Here is an 8,731-nt window from a genome sequence, read left to right as displayed (position 1 = left end):
ACTCTTCACACAGCGGCCTCTACCATCAGTGTATGAATGGATGAGTTAATACTGATGGACTCTTTACTCAGCGGCCTCTACCATCAGTGTGTGAATGTGTATGAATGGATGAGTTAATACTGATGGACTCTTTACACAGCGGCCTCTACCATCAGCGTGTGAATGTGTATGAATGGATGAGTTAATACTGATGGACTCTTTACACAGCGGCCTCTACCAACAGTGTGTGAATTTGTATTAATGGATTAGTTAATACTGATGGACTCTTTCCCCAGCGGCCTCTACCATCAGTGTATGAATGGATGAGTTAATACTGATGGACTCTTTACTCAGCAGCCTGTACCATCAGTGTATGAATGGATGAGTTAATACTGATGAACTCTTTACACAGCAGCCTCTACCATCAGTGTTTGAATGGATGAGTTAATACTGATGGACTCTTTACTCAGCGGCCTCTACCATCAGTGTGTGAATGTGTATGAATGGATGAGTTAATACCGATAGACTCTTTACACAACGGCCTCTACCATCAGCGTGTGAATGTGTATGAATGGATGAGTTAATACTGATGGACTCTTTACACAGCGGCCTCTGCCATCAGTGTATGAATGGATGAGTTAATACTGATGGACTCTTTACACAGCGGCCTCTACCATCAGCATGTGAATGTGTATAAATGGATGAGTTAATACTGATGGACTCTGTACACAGCGGCCTCTACCAACAGTGTATGAATGTGTATAAATGGATGAGTTAATACTGATGGACTCTGTACACAGCGGCCTCTACCATCAGCATGTGAATGTGTATAAATGGATGAGTTAATACTGATGGACTCTGTACACAGCGGCCTCTACATCAGGGTGTGAATGTGTATGAATGGATGAGTTAATACTGATGGACTCTTTACACAGCGGCCTCTACCATCAGCATGTGAATGTACGAATGGATTAGTTAATACTGAGGGACTCTTTACTCAGCAGCCTGTACCATCAGTGTGTGAATGGATGAGTTGATACTGATGGACTCTTTACACAGCGGCCTCTACCATCAGCGTGTGAATGTGTATGAATGGATGAGTTGATACTGATGGACTCTTTACACAGCGGCCTCTACCATCAGTGTATGAATGGATGAGTTAATACTGATGGACTCTTTACACAGCGGCCTCTACCATCAGCGTGTGAATGTGTATGAATGGATGAGTTAATACTGATGGACTCTTTACACAGCGGCCTCTACCATCAGCATGTGAATGTGTATAAATGGATGAGTTAATACTGATGGACTCTGTACACAGCGGCCTCTACATCAGGGTGTGAATGTGTATGAATGGATGAGTTAATACTGATGGACTCTTTACACAGCGGCCTCTACCATCAGCATGTGAATGTACGAATGGATTAGTTAATACTGAGGGACTCTTTACTCAGCAGCCTGTACCATCAGTGTGTGAATGGATGAGTTGATACTGATGGACTCTTTACACAGCGGCCTCTACCATCAGCGTGTGAATGTGTATGAATGGATGAGTTGATACTGATGGACTCTTTACACAGCGGCCTCTACCATCAGTGTATGAATGGATGAGTTAATACTGATGGACTCTTTACACAGCGGCCTCTACCATCAGCGTGTGAATGTGTATGAATGGATGAGTTAATACTGATGGACTCTTTACACAGCGGCCTCTACCATCAGCATGTGAATGTGTATAAATGGATGAGTTAATACTGATGGACTCTTTACACAGCGGCCTCTGCCATCAGTGTATGAATGGATGAGTTAATACTGATGGACTCTTTACACAGCGGCCTCTACATCAGCGTGTGAATGTGTATGAATGGATGAGTTAATACTGATGGACTCTTTACTCAGCAGCCTGTACCATCAGTGTGTGAATGGATGAGTTAATACTGATGGACTCTTTCCACAGCGGCCTCTACCATCAGTGTATGAATGGATGAGTTAATACTGATGGACTCTTTACACAGCGGCCTCTACCATCAGCGTGTGAATGTGTATGAATGGATGAGTTAATACTGATGGACTCTTTACACAGCGGCCTCTACCATCAGCGTGTGAATGTGTATGAATGGATGAGTTAATACTGATGGACTCTTTACACAGCGGCCTCTACCAACAGTGTGTGAATTTGTATTAATGGATTAGTTAATACCGATGGACTCTTTACTCAGCAGCCTGTACCATCAGTGTGTGAATGGATGAGTTAATACTGATGGACTCTTTACACAGCGGCCTCTACCATCAGCGTGTGAATGTGTATGAATGGATGAGTTAATACTGATGGACTCTTCACACAGCGGCCTCTACCATCAGTGTATGAATGGATGAGTTAATACTGATGGACTCTTTACTCAGCGGCCTCTACCATCAGTGTGTGAATGTGTATGAATGGATGAGTTAATACTGATGGACTCTTTACACAGCGGCCTCTACCATCAGCGTGTGAATGTGTATGAATGGATGAGTTAATACTGATGGACTCTTTACACAGCGGCCTCTACCAACAGTGTGTGAATTTGTATTAATGGATTAGTTAATACTGATGGACTCTTTCCACAGCGGCCTCTACCATCAGTGTATGAATGGATGAGTTAATACTGATGGACTCTTTACTCAGCAGCCTGTACCATCAGTGTATGAATGGATGAGTTAATACTGATGAACTATTTACACAGCAGCCTCTACCATCAGTGTTTGAATGGATGAGTTAATACTGATGGACTCTTTACTCAGCGGCCTCTACCATCAGTGTGTGAATGTGTATGAATGGATGAGTTAATACCGATAGACTCTTTACACAACGGCCTCTACCATCAGCGTGTGAATGTGTATGAATGGATGAGTTAATACCGATGGACTCTTTACACAGCGGCCTCTGCCATCAGTGTATGAATGGATGAGTTAATACTGATGGACTCTTTACACAGCGGCCTCTACCATCAGCATGTGAATGTGTATAAATGGATGAGTTAATACTGATGGACTCTGTACACAGCGGCCTCTACATCAGGGTGTGAATGTGTATGAATGGATGAGTTAATACTGATGGACTCTTTACACAGCGGCCTCTACCATCAGCATGTGAATGTGTATAAATGGATGAGTTAATACTGATGGACTCTGTACACAGCGGCCTCTACATCAGGGTGTGAATGTGTATGAATGGATGAGTTAATACTGATGGACTCTTTACACAGCGGCCTCTACCATCAGCATGTGAATGTACGAATGGATTAGTTAATACTGAGGGACTCTTTACTCAGCAGCCTGTACCATCAGTGTGTGAATGGATGAGTTGATACTGATGGACTCTTTACACAGCGGCCTCTACCATCAGCGTGTGAATGTGTATGAATGGATGAGTTGATACTGATGGACTCTTTACACAGCGGCCTCTACCATCAGTGTATGAATGGATGAGTTAATACTGATGGACTCTTTACACAGCGGCCTCTACCATCAGCGTGTGAATGTGTATGAATGGATGAGTTAATACTAATGGACTCTTTACACAGCGGCCTCTACCAACAGTGTGTGAATTTGTATTAATGGATTAGTTAATACCGATGGACTCTTTACTCAGCAGCCTGTACCATCAGTGTGTGAATGGATGAATTAATACTGATGGACTCTTTACACAGCGGCCTCTACCATCAGTGTATGAATGGATGAGTTAATACTGATGGACTCTTTACACAGCGGCCTCTACCATCAGCATGTGAATGTGTATAAATGGATGAGTTAATACTGATGGACTCTTTACACAGCGGCCTCTGCCATCAGTGTATGAATGGATGAGTTAATACTGATGGACTCTTTACACAGCGGCCTCTACATCAGCGTGTGAATGTGTATGAATGGATGAGTTAATACTGATGGACTCTTTACTCAGCAGCCTGTACCATCAGTGTGTGAATGGATGAGTTAATACTGATGGACTCTTTCCACAGCGGCCTCTACCATCAGTGTATGAATGGATGAGTTAATACTGATGGACTCTTTACACAGCGGCCTCTACCATCAGCGTGTGAATGTGTATGAATGGATGAGTTAATACTGATGGACTCTTCACACAGCGGCCTCTACCATCAGTGTATGAATGGATGAGTTAATACTGATGGACTCTTTACTCAGCGGCCTCTACCATCAGTGTGTGAATGTGTATGAATGGATGAGTTAATACTGATGGACTCTTTACACAGCGGCCTCTACCATCAGCGTGTGAATGTGTATGAATGGATGAGTTAATACTGATGGACTCTTTACACAGCGGCCTCTACCAACAGTGTGTGAATTTGTATTAATGGATTAGTTAATACTGATGGACTCTTTCCACAGCGGCCTCTACCATCAGTGTATGAATGGATGAGTTAATACTGATGGACTCTTTACTCAGCAGCCTGTACCATCAGTGTATGAATGGATGAGTTAATACTGATGGACTCTTTACACAGCAGCCTCTACCATCAGTGTTTGAATGGATGAGTTAATACTGATGGACTCTTTACTCAGCGGCCTCTACCATCAGTGTGTGAATGTGTATGAATGGATGAGTTAATACAGATAGACTCTTTACACAACGGCCTCTACCATCAGCGTGTGAATGTGTATGAATGGATGAGTTAATACTGATGGACTCTTTACACAGCGGCCTCTGCCATCAGTGTATGAATGGATGAGTTAATACTGATGGACTCTTTACACAGCGGCCTCTACCATCAGCATGTGAATGTGTATAAATGGATGAGTTAATACTGATGGACTCTGTACACAGCGGCCTCTACATCAGGGTGTGAATGTGTATGAATGGATGAGTTAATACTGATGGACTCTTTACACAGCGGCCTCTACCATCAGCATGTGAATTTACGAATGGATTAGTTAATACTGAGGGACTCTTTACTCAGCAGCCTGTACCATCAGTGTGTGAATGGATGAGTTGATACTGATGGACTCTTTACACAGCGGCCTCTACCATCAGTGTATGAATGGATGAGTTAATACTGATGGACTCTTTACACAGCGGCCTCTACCAACAGTGTGTGAATTTGTATTAATGGATGAGTTAATACTGATGGACTCTTTACTCAGCAGCCTGTACCATCAGTGTATGAATGGATGAGTTAATACTGATGGACTCTTTACACAGCGGCCTCTACCATCAGTGTATGAATGGATGAGTTAATACTGATAGACTCTTTACACAACGGCCTCTACCATCAGCGTGTGAATGTGTATGAATGGATGAGTTAATACTGATGGACTCTTTACACAGCGGCCTCTACCATCAGCGTGTGAATGTGTATAAATGGATGAGTTAATACTGATGGACTCTTTACACAGCGGCCTCTACCATCAGCATGTGAATGTGTATGAATGGATGAGTTAATACTGATGGACTCTTTACACAGCGGCCTCTACCATCAGTGTATGAATGGATGAGTTAATACTGATGGACTCTTTACTCAGCGGCCTCTACCATCAGTGTGTGAATGTGTATGAATGGATGAGTTAATACTGATGGACTCTTTACTCAGCGGCCTCTACCATCAGCGTGTGAATGTGTATGAATGGATGATTTAATACTGATGGACTCTTAACTCAGCGGCCTCTACCATCAGCGTGTGAATGTGTATGAATGGATGATTTAATACTGATGGACTCTTTACTCAGCGGCCTCTACCATCAGTGTGTGAATGTGTATGAATGGATGAGTTAATACTGATGGACTCTTTACTCAGCGGCCTCTACCATCAGCGTGTGAATGTGTATGAATGGATGAGTTAATACTGATGGACTCTTAACTCAGCAGCCTCTACCATCAGCGTGTGAATGTGTATGAATGGATGATTTAATACTGATGGACTCTTAACTCAGCAGCCTCTACCATCAGCGTGTGAATGTGTATGAATGGATGAGTTAATACTGATGGACTCTTTACTCTGCAGCCTCTACCATCAGCGTGTGAATGTGTATGAATGGATGAGTTAATACTGATGGACTCTTTACTCTGCAGCCTCTACCATCAGCGTGTGAATGTGTAGGTCTGACCTGCGGTGTAAAAGTGCTTTGAGTAGTCAGAAGTCCTCAAGTCCATTTATTGTTTGAGCCTACACACTGAAGTGAGTTACTGCTGACAATGTTTCCAACACAAGCTGACCAAAGCGAAGCAGCCGAGCATCAGCATCATCAGAATAACAAACAAAACGTATATTCTCATGTGTGACACTGTTTTGCTCCCACTCTCATGTCTATTTGAGATCGGCTGACCTGGAGTTGACATTTTGCCCGTTGACCTGGCGTGATGCCGTCTTCATGTCAGATAAATTAATTATAGTCACACTGATTTACATATTTAAAAAAAAAAAATTCTGTCAGGCACTGTACAATATGTTGGTCACTGTTTTAATATAACTACTGTGTGAACATTTGTTTTTAAAATTATAACTCTTGATAACACATTGCCTGTGGGTTCCTCCCCCCGTCAACAGGGGGTGCTGCAGCACCCTCAGCACAAACCTTCTGGCGCCCGTGTTCACGAGTGAAATGAGAGCAGAGGGTTTGAGTGTTCAAGTGTTCTGATCTGTTGTAAAGATTGTTTGGACTGAACTCAAGTATACACTCAGCAGATAGTAATGATAGAGTCATCAGTACAGTCAGATCCAGAAACACACCCAGAGGGAAGGAGGAGGAGAGGAAGGGAGGAAGGAAGGGAGGGAGGGAGGAAGTAAGGAGGGAGGGAGAGGGGAAGAAGGAAGAAAGGAAGGAAAAGAGGAAATGAAAGATGGGGAGTAAAAAAGGAAGGAAAAGAAGACAAAATAGAGTAAAAGAAATGTGGATTAAGGGAGATAAAGAGACAGAGGGAAAGCCAATTAGGGGGTGGGAGAGAATAAACATTTTAAGAGACAAAAGAGAGAAGAGGGGCGAGAGAGAGAGGAGACACAGGGAGGAGGAGTAACATGGAGGTCAAACTGTGGAGGCAAACTCCAACCATACAAAGAGAGGAGGAGGGGAGGGAGGTGGATCAGGAGTCCCACCCTGAGTGATAGAGGAGGGGTTTCTTCAACAAACAGAAACAGATTTTTATTTCATATCATCTCTGGTTTAAAAGTCACACCGCAGGAAATCGATTCAGTGCAGAGATCAGTTTCATTCAGATAAATGAAGAGAGGACACGACATGGGATACATAACAAACACAGAGACAGGCTGAGAGCTGGAGCTGAGGCGGGTTTTAAACCTCCTGACAAACCGTTACACCGCGCCCACCTGTCAATCAGGTCAGCTACACGCCTTATTGTGAATAACTCTTATCCTTCATCAAATCAAAACTGATGAGTCATCAAAACATTCACCCCCCGTACAGTGTGTGTCCATCCAGACATGAGCTAATCACACCTATTTGGTTTTTTGAACCAGGCTGTAAACATGTTCATCTCTGCTGTAAAAACAGGCTTTTTAGAATGGGTGTGTATGTGACTTCCTGTGCTTCTGCAGCCAGCCTCTAGTGGACACTCCAGGAACTGCAGCATTTTACTCTTACACATCTGCTTCCTGTTTAAACACTGGAGGTTGCTGCTTGGTTCTTCACAGCATTGATATTCTTTACTGCAGTAAAATTAGAAATACAACTCTTTAAAATGACTTCTTCTAAAATGTTTCTGAAATAAAAGTTTGTATAACCAGGCAGGATGATTACATTTTTACTGCATTACGATTCCACAGATATGCATTAGTTATGGATAATTAGGGGCGTGGCTGATCTGACATCGAGCGGGCACACTGTAGCTTTATTCCAGGTATAAGCCGGCATGGTGACCTCCATTTTGGGGCTTCAAACACCAGTAAGTGACATCACTGAGACTAGAAAAGCTGTAAATCCTTGAATTTAAATCCTCTTTCTGTAGGAATATTGATATAAAACAGTTGATCTGAGGACATTTGAGGGCTCTTCAAACATGTATTTTATGTCCTGTGGTCGTAAACATTAATCAGCTGAGTTCTGGATGATCTGACTCATGGCTCCTCGTCACTCGTCTGTAATTTAAACCTGAGGTCCAGAACAGCTGCACAGAAGACACCAAACATTGCTGTTATTATACAGTAATCCTAACTTTGTATGAATACAGATTGAAACGATGTGATGAAATTGGGGGCGGCTGTGGCTCAGTGGTAGAGTCGTCGTCTCTGGGATTAGTTACTTCTGATGGTCTCCCTACAGAGCAACCTCTGTCATCAGGCTGTGAATGGGTAGGTGTGACATATTTCATAAACAGAGCGGTCTTATGTCTGCTCTTTCACATGTATCTCTTTGGAGGACGACCTTTCCCTTTAAAGGTCAAATGCAGTTATATGTTCAATCACAGAGAAAACATTGGAGTGTTTCAGCAGCAGTGCTGAAATCTGAACTTTTCTAAATGTTCTATAGATCAACACTTTGACTCTGCATGAAGCTCACAAGAAGACCTGAAGCTACAACTGGTCCATAGATGTTCATCATCTGTTTAGTAGAGCAGAGATAAGTATGTTGTGATACACATAACTGTGAAGTTCTGCAGAGAAGGAGCAAGGAGGAACCAAACAATCAGATTCATGCAGCGACTTGAATGCTAGCGAAGATGTTCCTGTTTTCCTTTCTGCAGCGTCAGCTTTGGGCACAGAGACATCCATGTCTCCCAAACAGCTGTGAATGCAGCGTCTCCCCC

This window comes from Labrus bergylta, chromosome 12 (genome assembly GCF_963930695.1).
Source record: "Labrus bergylta chromosome 12, fLabBer1.1, whole genome shotgun sequence".
NCBI classification, from domain to species: Eukaryota; Metazoa; Chordata; class Actinopteri; order Labriformes; family Labridae; genus Labrus; species Labrus bergylta.
This window is presented reverse-complemented; position numbering follows the sequence as displayed.